This window comes from Sylvia atricapilla, chromosome 1 (genome assembly GCF_009819655.1).
Source record: "Sylvia atricapilla isolate bSylAtr1 chromosome 1, bSylAtr1.pri, whole genome shotgun sequence".
Taxonomy (NCBI): domain Eukaryota; kingdom Metazoa; phylum Chordata; class Aves; order Passeriformes; family Sylviidae; genus Sylvia; species Sylvia atricapilla.
In genome coordinates this window covers 63847768-63862499 of record NC_089140.1, presented here as the reverse complement: position 1 = coordinate 63862499, position 14732 = coordinate 63847768, and the positions used below count along the sequence as shown (strand labels likewise).

Genomic DNA, 14732 nt, shown 5'->3' with positions numbered 1-14732 from the left:
AAAGCCTTCCGTGCATGCAGAGCTGACTGCTAGTGCATGTGGGAGGCCAAGTTCTCTCTTCAACCACAGGGTTGTTTTTCTAGGAGTTTAGAACTTGTATCTTGGAGAAGAATTTACCAGTGAATAACCACCTCGGTCATGGCCCTTGAGGCTGCAACAGGTGTAGCCACCACAAATGAAGTCTTCACAGGAAACCAGGAGCAGACGAATGCAAGCCTGGCTTGCCACTTAAACAGGCCAGACAAGGGTAGGATGAGTTTGAGTTAAGAGGCTCTTAGCACCAGTGCAGCCCTGAATGATGAAGACAATTACAAAAGCAGGGTTCATTCATGCGAGTGTAATTGCTGTGTGCTTAAATTAGTTTTGAAGGTGGAACTTTAGCTTCTAGGTCTTGTCAGAAATATTCAAAAGAACCTACCTCTCTGAGCTACTGCCAGTTTCCTATTGTGTGCATATACAAAAATCTCATTTTCAATCTTGATAAGCTCTTGGCTTTAATAATGTCTCAAGACCACAGGTTTCCTAGCTTATTTATCATGCACTGAATAAAAAGATTCCTTTTGTTGTTGGTAAATTCACTGCCTTTCAGTTTCCTTGAGTATCAGCTTGCTTTGTATTGTCTGAGGAGATAAAGGGGAATACCCCACTTAACCTCTCAACATCATTCTCTGCTTCCTTTTCAAGTAATTTTCGTATGCCTGTAATACTGTATAACTTGTATAAATGCTACCTTTTAAAAGAAAATAATGAAATCTCTCAGAATACATGCAATGAACTCCTCTGTTGCATTCCATTGCCTAATAACATTGTGTTTTTTTCCATTGAGGGATGCCTTATTTGGTCGTTCTGACAAACTGCTGTTTTCTTGTAGCAAAATTGTTCAACATAGTGTTTTTACTGTTTTGTCAATAAGCAAAGGAAATAAAAACCTTATGGGATTTGAACAAGAACATTCACACTCCGTATGTGAGCTGCGTTTGAATTGGAGTGTGGTGGGGAAGCAGAGTAAAGTATGCAACCTGTTTACTGAAGTGCATGCCAGCAAGTGAGATTTCACTCCCGTTTGCTAGGATCTCACTTTAGACCCATTTTCTCTCTCTTTTCCTTTGCACTGCTCCCTCACAATATCCAATGCTAGCAGCTTTTAAATTGCTAGCTTTGGACAAAATTTTTTAATCTTTTGAATTTTTTTTTAAACGTTAAGTGCTCAATCTTACACTAGACTTCCAGGATCAAATTATGCAGTATCTGCTGTAATAAAGTGATCTAGTAAAACCTGCTGTTCCTCGGGCATTATCAGTCAATTGGGAGCTCAGCAGCATGAAAGAGGTGGATCTGTCTCTGAGCTGAGTGCTTGGAATCTCTCTAAATTTAGGCCATGTTTACAACTGAATTTCAGCTTTTTGCTGATGAATTAACAAACAGTATGAAATTATGAATTGGAACTATTCATTTTTTGCTAATCACATGAGGAAAAGTTTGAATGCAGGAAACCTGAAGTTGATTCAAGTGACGCAGTGTTACATAATATATATTAAGCCTGTGGAAAGCATTGCCATGAGCTATCCACAGATGCTTCTGAGGATATAAAGATCATCCAGAACTGCCTTAGATAAGATTTAAACTGTTTCAGGGGACTGTGAGTTCAAAATGGAATAGGCCTTTCATCGATTATCTTCTGTTTCTGTGTGCCAATTATTCATTAACTGACCACGTCAGGTAATATTACTTGCTTGTTTCTGGCCACTCATTGGAAGCATATCAAATGGAATAGATTTTATGCCAGTTGTCTGCTATGATGCTGCAGTTTCTGTGTTTGCTATCAATTGTGAGTTTAGACAGGTTCAAATTATGTTAATTACTCTATTTTGATGTCAGTGTTCCCTATCTGTTGAGACTGACACAGCTCCACCCACCTATTAATGAATATGTTAATTAACTCATATTAGACATCTAAATATGGCTCTGGAGCCAGGGGAATAGTGACAGCTGATGGCCCTTCAGGGCATAAATGGTTTCTCACTACAATCAATATTCTCCACTGCTGAAAACGCTTCTTACTTTTTTGGACTTCCACTCACTTAACTCGCCCTCTGGCAGTTGTTTACAATACTGAAGTGCAACCAAGAGTTCAAACAGAGTAGCCTTAAAAGCTGCCTTAATGACTTTTATAGAAAAATCATCCAACTCAGCTTTCATCTTCAGACAGAAGGTCAGAGCTCACAGATTTTGTCATTAGGCAGCTTCCATTTTGACCCCCTTTTCCCGTCCCCAGCCCATCTAGCCAGTGGGTTAAAAGGCTGCTTGAAATACCGAGTTTATTTCTTGGTGCATCAGAAGTCCCAGATACTCTGGAGATCAAGAAAGTACAAAAACAGTGTTTCAGTGTTCTCGGTTCCAGATGGACCTGTTTGCTAAAGCTGTTTGCTCGTGTTCCTGGGAGGAACAAGCCCTTCTTGGAGCCAGTGTTTTATGCTTGGCTCAGAATGGGACAGGCAGGATTTGGGATTAAAGTGGTTTCATCAAGAGACTTCTGTGCGGGCTCTGGATTAGCATACTACAGGTGTGGGCACAGACAGAAGGTGGGCTATGCTTCAGGCTGCTGTCTCTCCAGGCATGTGGTTCTGTTTCTGCTGGGAGCGGTATTCCCTCTCTGAAAGAAACTTGGAAAAGGTGGTGAGGTGGCAGGAAAGGAAGCCATAGCCCATGTTTTGTTCCCTTTCACCTACATCATGAAAGTACAGGAGAGCAAATATAGCCAGGGCAAGGTGGGCATCATTCTGACCAGAAGCTGTGTGCAGGAATTTTTGCTGATTTCATCTGAATCTGCTAATCTCAATGAAAATTTTTCCAACATACTCACATGCCTTGGACTCAGAATTTTTGTTTTCAGAAAAGCCTGAGGCATGCTGGAGCTTAAGGCTCACTGACAGAGAGATGTAGATTAAATTTTTATCCCTGTTATTATAACAGATCTGATTTTTCAAGAATGCTGCACACACAATATCTAGCTCCAGAAACTTCAGCTGTAAGGATCCCTATGTAGAAACCATACACCATGTGCAGCAAACCAGCTATAGCTTCCCCACCTCTGAGTCCTAGAGTCCTTCTCTCTGCTTCATGCTTCCTTTCAGCAGTCAGTTCTCAGTATCTATTAAGACTCTAAATCCAACTACCCTTCATGTAACTGCAAAAATGTCTGTGGAGCAACAGGGCCTGTTGGTGTATAATTGGGATATTCTGGCACAACTGTGATACAAATACCATCTTGGAGGTATGTAGGAGATAAACAACAGTTTTCCTGGAATGTTTCTATATGGGAAAGTTACAGGACTGGAATTATTTATTCATTGCAGCTACACTACTCAGCTGTGTTTAGTGTAGCCTGAAGCAACCACTCTGTCATGGGAAAAGAGGTATTAGTTCCCTTTCTGTGCTACTGCAGCCCAGGCTTCGAACAAAGACACTGTATACACTGAACTGTGGAAACTTAGAGCCTTGTAATCAGATGTTACACTACTGACAGTGAACAGTGATTTTGGGGAGGGGCAGGGAGGGGTGGTTTGTTATCTGTTTTGGATGAGGCGAACCCATAAATGCGTTAGTTAAAAAATGAGTTCGTAACTGAGAAAAGGACCCAGATATGTGAGTTTTTAAAGTCTGTCAGTGAACTTGATGGACACAAGAGTTTTGGTTATTTTGTGCAGAGCTGACCTTATGTCTGGACTGACTGCTAAAGTTGAAGGAGCTGCAGAACCATAAGATGTGAAATAAGAAAGATGATTCATTCAGGACACTTGGAAGTCAAGGAGTGCCAGTGAAAGGAGCCAGGCTTTCTTGACTGATACAGGCGCATTATTCGAGGAAGATGTGTTTGCTTTAGGGCATGACCAGTCAGATATCAAGCAACACATGATTTCTCATTTGAAGGAGGAAGGGATAGCATTAAATGTTCTTCACAGAGGACAATGGAAACCCTTGTCCTTGTGTCAGACCACGGTGGTATTGTTTAGAGCAGGGAAATGTAAAGACCTTGTTATATCTATATACTCTTGACGTTAAGCTCTGGGGCGTTCTGTGTGGGAGTTGCTTTTGGTGCCAAGGAGCAGGCAGTGATTTCAAGATTTTGGCTAAGTAGACCTATCTGGCAAAAAGAGACTGCAAAAGGACGTAGGATGAGATGATTGCAGTACTAGGAGGAGGAAGGAGTCTATAAGTCCTATGTGGATTACAGCAGAGGTAGGGTTTTCATAATCCAGTAAATACGTGGGCTGAGTATTTCTAGCAACAATTGTTTCTCCTTTGGTGCTTCCAGCAAAAATTTCAATACTTTGTGGTTAAAACAGCAAAGCAGAATGGAAGAAACCTGTATGCTGTTCTTTGGAAAAACTGATGGGATGGCGTTGTTTTGTTACTGATCAGTCCCTGTTCAGGTTGTGGCTTAAAAATGCCAGCACTTAGAGCAAAAGACATTGGTCAGGCTGCAGCATTAAGTCAAGAAAGATGCACCAGTGTGAATACCTGACCAAGGACACTAATGCCTGACCTTTCCTACATCAGAGTAAGAGAGTGAGTCAATATAGATCGGGTGGCCAAACAGCACCCAAGCTTTGTCAAAGCCGAATTACACATAGTGAGAGGATCTACCTGATAGAGAAAGACTGCAGAGCACTACTTGTACATGCCAGAGAATTTCACAGAGGTAAATATTAATTCACTTAGGGTTTTTTTTGTTTCTTTCTTTCTTTTTTATTTTGACTTATTTCCAGACCAGCTGATGGCTTTGTTCGGAGAGTTTTACAGTATCTCTGACCACAGTTAAAGTTTTTGTAAAAGAATGCACATAAAATGCTGGAGACATGTCCAGTCATTACATTATTCATGTGGGGTATGTTGTAAAACCAGAAGAAGGTGAAATTTTGAAGACATTCCAAAATAAATAAAGAGCCTAGATATAAAATTTTTCTGAAAAAGGATCTGTATTAGCTTAGAAGGTGAGAACTTTCATTTCTACCTATAAGGATGCATGCATTGTTCTTGACTGTATGTCCTGTTGAATCAGCTGCATAGGCATTTATAACTTGGAGAAGTTCTTTGTAATGTGTTTCTCTTGGCAGCCAATCCTATTTCCTTAATGAAGATATCTAAAGGGGAAAGGACGATTTGTGATTAAGTCAAAAATCTGCTCAGACTGGAAAGATACAATAGTCCTGTCTGTATGAGAACAAGTTTATAGCATAGTCTGTGTATGTGGCTCATGCTGTAAAATAGAATGATTGTAAAAACTGTGTTTGCATCAGATAATCAGATAACCCACCTATTCTGGAAAGAGCTACTGTTAGATTTTTAACAGAGATACTGGTATGACTCTTGAAGAGAAAATTCAGGCAAAAGATCATCAGATGCAGGGAGCACTTGCATTTTAAGCAAAATCTGTGTTTTGTATCTCTCTCTTTTAGATTTGACCAAAAGTTTGGATGCGTGCAAAACTGATGATTTTCTTATAAGTTTATAATCTTGCAGATTCTGTTCAATGAAAAGTCAGATTTACATGTACAGAGAGAGAGGCAGGTCAGATTCATTTTTCTGATGTCTTTTGAGTGTGTCTGGGAATCAGGGTGTGAGATTCTTCAAAGTGTTTAAAGAAGTATTTGTTCGTAAGGAAATCAGCAATTCCAAACAGAATGAATTATGCTCCATTTTTCTTTGTCTCCAGAAACCACTTCCTTTCCTGAAAGCATCCAAACAGCCAAAAGGCACTAGTGACCAAATAGCATAATTACAAGTAGAACTAATTGCACAAATTAATCTTCTGAGACCTACTGTAGACATGGGGAATACATATGAAGTTAAAGTTTGTATTCCCAAAGTTCGGATATGTTTGAGTCTCTGGTTTTGGCATAGGCCTGTCCTACTTCCAACTAACTAGTTTGCTCATGTTTTCTTTGGATATTTTTCCCAAGTGTGCTTTTTCACTGTGACTCATGCAGGATAAAGCAAACAAGGTTGGAGTGTGTGAAAGCAAGCTTCCGGAAGAGTACCAAGTCACACTATATAAATCCTACACATATGAAAAACCTGTTGTCTTTGCAAGTCCTTAGAAATGTTCTCTGGATGGAGCAATGCCTACAACTTACAATTGTTTGGTGGGTGGTGGGGTTTTTTTTTGTGTGTGTGTTTTTGTGGGTGGGTTTTTTCCTTTCCTTTCCTTTCCTTTCCTTTCCTTTCCTTTCCTTTCCTTTCCTTTCCTTTCCTTTCCTTTCCTTTCCTTTCCTTTCCTTTCCTTTCCTTCCCTTCCCTTCCCTTCCCTTCCCTTCCCTTCCCTTCCCTTCCCTTCCCTTCCCTTCCCTTCCCTTCCCTTCCCTTCCCTTCCCTTCCCTTCCCTTCCCTTCCCTTCCCTTCCCTTCCCTTCCCTTCCCTTCCCTTCCCTTCCCTTCCCTTCCCTTCCCTTCCCTTCCCTTCCCTTCCCTTCCCTTCCCTTCCCTTCCCTTCCCTTCCCTTCCCTTCCCTTCCCTTCCCTTCCCTTCCCTTCCCACAATATCTTGTGTGTTGCAAAGAAGGGTGGCTTCGAAAATACCTGAGAAATACAGTCAAGTGGCTAAACACTAAATGAATCAGGAAGGTGGGAAAACTGGAGATTTTTGAATAACTCTCTTGAAGCTATTATAGCTTTTGCTTTTTTTTTTTTTTTTTTTTTTTTTTTTTTTTTTTTTTTTTTTTTTTTTTTTTTTTTTTTCGGATAGTAGGGGAAATTTATGGTGGCATGCAAAATGAGTCCATAACTGAACATTTTAATGGGGACAAAATGGAACTTCATTGGCTTTTGACACCTTGTCTTGATTTTGTGTTATTCTAAATGGTAAATACAAAAAAAATATTTTTTTTTGTATCTTTAAACTATTAGGTAGTGATCAGATGTTTCATCAAGAAAATATTAGTGATATCTTAAATTCTCACAACATAAGTAGCTGCAATGCTCTAATCCTGCTATAAGTATCTCTTAAGTTCACTAATGACATCTTAAAACTTGGTATCAAATTACATTTAGTAGTGGGGTTTGGGGGAGGAAAAATGGGTATATTTTTAGTAAAAATATATTGATGTAATGTTTGTAGCCAAGTAAAGGCTGTAAAAAACATTGGTGATTTTATCCTGTTCTACTACACCAAACCCACCAATGACACAGCCATTAGGCTGTCAAATCTTCCCTTTATTTTAAAAACACATCATGCCCCTCTCTCTCAGTGATAATCAGGTGTTATGGCTTCTGCATTTGTTGGTATTCCTATAATTTTGGGAGTGTCCTCCCAATTATTTGAATGCCTTCTAGCAGTGCATATCCAGTGGAAGAAGAAAACACAATTATCAGAAGCAATTCTTGAAGTCTTTGTTGCATTTTCCTTAAAGTTTGTACCATCTCAAATTGTGGGACCAAGGAAAAAAAAGCAATTAATTAAAATTTGGGGAGGGAAAAGCAATTTTTAGTCCCTGTGATTCTACTGAAAAAGCTATGAAACTCTAATACTTCCAAACACAGGGGGCAAAAAAATCAAGAACTCAAAAAAATCCCCCAACTTTTTCTGATTTAAACATCTCATTTGAGTCTGTGTGTAAATCATACTTGTTGAGTGTTCAGATTACTGTTTCTGAGGTTGTCCCTTTTGGTTGTATTTATGAATTATTTTGTTGGAGGTTTTGGAGGTGGGAGGTTGTGTTGTTTACATTTGTGGATTGATTGTGAACAGTTTCCCAGAGAATGTTCAATACCTAAAATTTCAGCTGGGTTGATTAGCTGTGAATGCTCACATATGTTGTGTGGCTTTGTTCCAGTTCCTGGATTCAATAAGCACAACAACAGCGGCAGTCTGGATTTTGAAAAGTACTGATGATGTCTGGAACACACCAGTTTTCTTCAAGTCCCATCGGCAAAGACAGAGAGAGGGATAGGTCCCATTCAGGGATCTGAGTGGAACAGGGCATAAGGACACTAATGACAATTCCCTTTACTTTCTCAGGTGGCTGTATATGCTCTCCCAAATACACGTTCTTTTATGACCTTGAGCAGCAAAAGGGGTCGGTGCTGCCGCTCGCTGCTTTTTTCCAAGGCTTACTCAGCTGTTGCAGGTGAAGCTCCAAGACTGAATTTAAGCAGAAGCAACAGTGGGATGTAGTGGAACTGGGGAGAAATGCTGTCATGAACACAGATTTCTGCAGATACAAATTATACTTCAAGCCCTTTAAGCACATGTTATCCTTTGAACATAAAGGGCTGCATTTGTTAATTCTCTTTCTTTGGCATGATTGGCAGCCTATCTGTTGAGGCAAGACAGAGTAACAGCCAGGGAGAGGTTTGGTGGGTCAGAAGAGTAGGCAAGCAAATCTGTCCAGCATATGGAAGTCTCAGTGTTGCAGCACACAGCCTGGGACAGGCACTGCCTTCTAAACTTCCCAGAAATCCAAACATCAGTGTCATTCCTTCAGCCCAAAGGAAGAGACATTCGGCCTAAATCGGTGGGACCTAACAACTGTAGTCAGACTATCTGTGGATGTGTTTCCTTTTCTGGAGCTTACAGGCACACGTGTTGATAAAGGGTCTAAATGGTGAGTGTGTTCTAAGAGAGGGAAACCAAGAGCTTCATATTAGAATCAGCAATGTTCTCCATATTTCAGTGCAGAGCTAGTTGCATTTTCTTTTGTTCCTTCAACAGGTTAGTAATTACTGTTGCAGTAATTAGGCATGATGGAGAGTATATAAGACAATAAATGGTTATTCTGTGCAGTAGTGGGGGATATTTGGTGCCAAGCTTATTATTTTCAGTCAAAGCTAATTATCTCTATTATAATACATGACTCTCTTCCCTGAATTATGAGTGGGAAACTGCTGAATAGATTTTATTTTTTTTCAAAGTGCCCTGAACCATGGAGAGAAATGAGAATTAAAAACAATGAAAAGCTTGTTAGACAATGAGACGACTCATCTATAAAGCTATTTCTGATAGATTTTTTTCCCCTCCTCTCTCGTCTGCAGTTATATAAATATCAAATACTTATCAGGAAATAAAATTATTGCATTACACATGGTATGGGTATAAAAGCTGAGTTCAGACATCAGAGAAAGCAGTGTGGATTCAGCGGGTGGCAGGCGGGGAGCTTCATGGCCAGTCGGGGAGCCGTGAGGTCACCCCTGGATCCAGCTGTGCTGCCCCCGGCCCGGCCGGCCTCCGTGAGCAAGGGATTTGCAGGGCTTCCTATCGAGCGCCTTTGAAAGCAGACTGGCTGCCCAGAACTGTTTTGGCATCTGCTTTGCTTGCGTTTAGGGCCTGCCCTGGAAATCTGAGCAGGGAGCAATGTCAGAAGGGATTATACCCTCTGGCTGCCTTACCTCGAGCGATAAGGCCGGCAAGAGAGCGTGACTTTGACTGGTAGGGTTTGTCTGCTCGGCAGATGCTACCCTGCCACTGATTAATTAATGCAGCCGTCCCTGCTCCCCTTACATCATGGTTTCAATTTGTAGCAGTGACGAGGCTGATCACCTTTCCAGTCTCAGCCGGCTTACAACATAGCCTGGGTCTGCTTGGCCCCACGCATGTGAATCATGCTGTAACCCGACGCCCTGACTGGTGAAAGCCGTAGTAGAGCCGCGCTCACCGCCAGCGCCGGCGGCCGCCGCGCACCCGGCCCCCTGCTCCCAGCCCTTCCCAGCGCCCGAATCGCCTTCCCGTGGGCACTGGGGAGCCGGCAGGTGGTACACAACCACGCTTTGTCTGAAGGCGCTGACAGCCGCCGATAGCGTACACAGCAGAGAGCTGGGGAGTGCTGCTGGGTTCTGTGTTCGCGAAGCAGTCATTGAAATATCCTCGTCAGGCTCTGTCGGGTGATTGATGGGGCAGTGGGAAAGGCAGCTGGTTGCTGTTGCTGTTTGCTGTTGAATGTAAATACTCCTGCGTTAAGAGGGCATGGGGCAGGGAAGTCTGTGTGTGCAAAGTTCTGCCATTTCTTGCTTTCCACGCAGACTTCTCCTAATTTTAAAAATTTTGGTTTTAATTGAATTCCCCACAGAAGAGAAGCAGTAAAGCTTTCCTGCGAATTTACAAGGCAGCTTTCCTTAGAAATTCTGTAGCGTGCTTTTCCATGTGCTACACAACAGATGTTTGAAGCTGATCGGTGTCATGTGTTGCATTTTGCGGTACTTTAATACGTGCTTCTGAGAGACAAGCAGTACAAAGAGGAACTGAGACTCTAAGATGGATATAATTTTCACAGTGCTGTCTTTGGTTACTCCAGCAAAGCCACATCAAACTATCGCTGTGCTGCTCATCTGCAGTCTAGGCTAAAAGCTGCTTGATTCCTGGCAGAAATTTCATCCTTTACCTGCACACTAATTTTTTTCCAGCAGTCTCTTGCACCACACAAAAGCTCTGTTTATTGACTTTATAGATTTTCATACTTCTCATAAAACTGCAAATCAGACTTTCTCAATTTTCTTTGGTAGTGGTATTGTTAAACAGAGGTGATGTCACTGAGCTTTTTTGAAATGATGTAGAATTTATTTACTTAAATTTATGGTGCATTACAAATTGCCTTTCTCAAATTAAGCATGATCTTGTGACCTCTCTGCAGGGAACTTACACAGAAGATTAGCATGTCTTATGTTCATCATTGTGTTATCCCAAATCTTAGTTCAGGTCAGTGATTGCATTTTGAGAGCTTCCTTTTTGGAGTGGCTGGGCTGAGCCATTAGCAAAGATACCTTACTAATTCACTTTCTTGGTGCCACTGAGTGTCCAGATTGATGAAAATGAAAGGTGCTTGTCACTAAACTGTTTGTAGATGCTTTAAGGCTGTAGCCATACGTTCAACAGGAGTGGCAGAGAATTAAAAAATAATAATAAAAACAGGTGCTATTCAAAGAAGGTGTTTCAGATTTTTTCATCATGTTCCTGTCAATTAAGATAGTCAGTGGGTGAGGAAGAATTCACATGTATTAGCATTAAATAATGATTGTTTACATGAAAGAGGATTTCCAGATAAGACCCTGGAGTGGCTAAAGGCTAATAGAAGCTGTGTAACAGCTACTAAGAAAGCATTAGTATGTAAAGTTAAGACAACACAGTCAGCTTTACTTTAAATTGCATCTAAATAAGGATATAAAATATTTATCTGAGATGCAGGAGAAGTGTAAGTCTCTTGACTTTCACAAGCAAATATATCTATAGCACAAACAGAGGTAAATAGAGACAGTTTTCACATAATCAAATATGTAGCACTCAGTCCTTCATTCCTTGGCCTAAGAATCCAAAATTTAGTAGCTAACAAGTAAATATTGTAAAACATAGTATTAGCTGATTAGATCTGGCAAGAAACAAAACTCCAGACTAGGAACCTGCAGTACCAGAGAGGAGGAAAATCCATTAAACATACACAACAGTAACTCATAATGATAATCTTGTAGAGATGTGTCTGCAAACTGTAACTCAAAAAGCCAAACTAACCCATTTACAGCTCCCAACATCTCAACAGAATACCTTTAGGTGCTATTAGCCTATTTTTGTTTTATATCTCTTTTGTGGTGGCAGCTTAACTGTTTTGAAGTGTATCTCTGTGGGAATTGATGGGTTTTATTATGTATGGGTTTTTACTATAAGAAGGAAAATGATCGATTTTGTTTATGCTTATGCTGGTTGTTGTTGTTTGGCTGTGAGACAAGGTTGCTATCAACAGAAGGGATGAAGCATGAGGTAATGACTACAGCTTAAATGAGAACACTTGTCATACCTGCTTTTTGGTTGGACTGATCATCAAGTATCAGGCACAGTCAAATGCCATGTGTGTTTTCTTTCATGTTTACAAACTGGCAAGCTTAATGGAAGGTAAACTTTGACATTTCTTAACAGTTTCCTTTGCCCTTGAAATCCAAGCTACTAATACTGTGCTAAACTATTTGGGATCTACTGAGAGTCAGTGGAACAGTTTATATGTCCAGTTTACTTAGATATTCCCTGACCTGATTCTACTCTGCTAAAGGGTGTATTTAGCTTGTTCCAGCCTTTCTCCACAGTCTCTAGGACCTGGGATTCCCGAAGCCCAGTCCTCCTACGAGATGAAGGCAGTGTTTGGTACTTTGGCCTTTTCCATATCCTGTGTCACCAGGTCCCCAGTCTTGCTGAATAATAGGCTCACATTTTCCCTAACTTCTCTTTTGTCACACATTACAGAAGCCCTTCTTGGTGTCTTTGATATACTTCGCCAGATTCATTTGGGCTTTGGTGGAGCTAAGTTTGTTCCTGGGTGCTCCAGCAATGACTCCATATTCCTCCCAGGTTATCCTCCACTCTCTGTATGCTTTATCTGTGTGCCTGAGTTTGTCTAGGAGCTATTCTTTTGTCCATGCAGGCCTCCTGAGAAATTTTGGAATTGTGATGGACATCTTTTGGTCTTGGAGGAGGTAGATGATCCTTTATTATCCAGCTTTCTTCAGCCTCTTTTCCCTCTAGTGCCTTATCTTATGGGACTCTTCCAAGCAGATTTTCAAAGAGACCAAAGTCTGCTGCTCTCCTGAAATACCCAGGTTTTGAGCTTGATTTTCACCCTCCTCTCTGTCCTCAGGATCCTGAACTCCCCCCATCTCATAATCTCTTCAGCCAATGCTCACCTTTGATCTTCACATTCCCCATGAATCTCTCCTTGTTGGTGGGCATGAGCAGCAGAAAATTTCTCATCATTGGCTCTCGTCATTCATGCTCTCTAGAAGCCTCCTGGATTCTGCTGTTTTGTCCCTCCAGCAGATATTGGGGTGGTATAAGTCTCTCAGGAGGTCCAGGCCTGCAAATATGATGATAAATTTGCTTAAATTGCTAGGACAATCCATAGAGGGAATGTAAAGAAAAATACTGATGATAGAGAATATTTATGTTAGCGCAGAACTGTGGAAACACATTCCATCTTGCGTACTGCCTACTGAAAAGGTTACTACAAATATCCCTGTCCATACTGGAGACTTATTACCCACACTAGGGTTACTGTCCCCTCAGACCCCTTGGCTCAGCATTGTGGGGACTGCTTAAACTTGTTCATGTCAGAAAAACCCCCAGAGTGAACAAAACCTAAATATTTAAGCTTTTTCAGCCAACTTCACTCATTTTGCCTGAAGCACACTTGCTCCCTGGCAGGTCAGCTTGCTGTAACCTCTGGCAAGGGTGAGAGGCAGCTGGGAAGATCATCATCTTCAGCTGGCATAACTAGGTCTGTAAAAGGACTTCTATCTTTGGCTTTTCTCCACTCTAGACATACTCTGCATATGACTAATTTGTTTTTTAAAAGAAAGCCACAGAACGCTTACCCAAAAAATTCTGCTGCCACAGCATTTCTGCTGAGAGAAAGATCGAGCTATGATCTTGTCCTGGTCTGAGAGGTGAGAAGTCTGATGGTGTTTGCAGTTACTGGTCTAACCTGAAGTGCAATAGCCAGTCAAGAATTGTACAAGGAATGAGAGAAATGCTGCTCAGTAATGAGACATTCAACATTTACTTATACCCCTGAACCTGTCTGAGTGTAGAGCATTGGAATCATGAGGAAGAGACGCCATTCAAAGAAGACAGAAAATAAAGAAGAGAGAGGAAATACTGAATCAGCTGGAGTCTGTCAAATGCAAACATGAGAAGACAAATGCTTTGTGGAAGGGTCTTAAATTTTTGCTCTTTTCTTTGACTGACATGCAGTGCCACCAGAAAACTTTAAACTAAAAACTTTATTCCTGGACCCATGTGGACCAGAAGTGCTAGTTTTTTCTTCTAACTTCTTGGCTAGCTGCAATTTGCTGAATTTTGCCTAAAGTTCTTAAAATCTATATAAATTTTAATTTAGGAAAAAGTTGGACTCCATTGATGGGACAATATCACAAGGAGAATTGATAAAAATAGACTCAACTACAGAACTGCTTCTCATGTTAAGGCAACACCTGGCACTGCTACACCAATTGCTGGGTGGACAGGGACTTCCTGAGGAGTCTGCAAAATCTGGTGTAAAGAGCTAAACTCCTCTGGCAGAGATCCATGACAAATTGCCAGAGATGAAAAGAGAACCACCCAGGTATGTTCAAGCTCTGCACTTCAGGCAATTGAGTACAGGGCTCTCACTTCCAAAATGAACTGCTGAAGAGGAAAAAAAAATCCTTCAGCTTCCAGTATCTGTGACAAACTGGGCACATTATGACATCCTAGCAGCCATAATCCCCCTCTTTGCTTTTCTGCTTCATCTTTTGTGGATTGTGAATGCCACAGGCCTTAGAAGTTCACTTGCAGTTCATGTAGAAGTTCGCTTCCACCGCTGTCACCCCTACATCTCACAAAGCTGATTTTTTTTTTCAAGATTTCCTTAAATTTTGTATTGTAAACCAGAGAATTTTATGCTTTTTTTCATAGTCCAGAAACTGAGTCTTAATTCCACACTGTAAGTCATACATGCAGAATGGTAACAGCAGGTGAGGAGGTGCCTTAGCACACCCATCAGATGCAGAAATCAGATTATTTCAGAGATGGAAGTTGCTTTTTCATAGATTCATGATGTAGCACTAATGACAAATGTTGTTGCAGTTATTAAATACACATTCTATAATAATGGAAAATAAGTATAAAAGGGGTTTCATGTGAACCCAGGAGCCAATGTTTTTACAAGAGTAAGAAATAAAGGGAGAAGCAATAAGTATTAAGAACCCATAATAACTCAAGCAACTG

The 14732-nt window shown here is 40.9% G+C and overlaps 1 protein-coding gene across 2 annotated transcripts in view; it reads left to right on the top strand.

The window, feature by feature from the left end:
• Window positions 1-14732, top strand: part of ATXN1 (ataxin 1) — a 362269-nt gene that overhangs the window by 94865 nt on the left and 252672 nt on the right. Inside the window, exon 1 of one of the 2 annotated variants that reach the window (XM_066324382.1) lies at window positions 10615-10685. The exons of the other annotated variant lie outside the window; for it this stretch is intronic. The gene's annotated coding sequence lies outside the window, so the exon portion shown is untranslated. Of the gene's footprint in view, window positions 1-10614; window positions 10686-14732 lie in introns of those variants that run through there. 2 annotated transcript variants of the gene reach the window in all.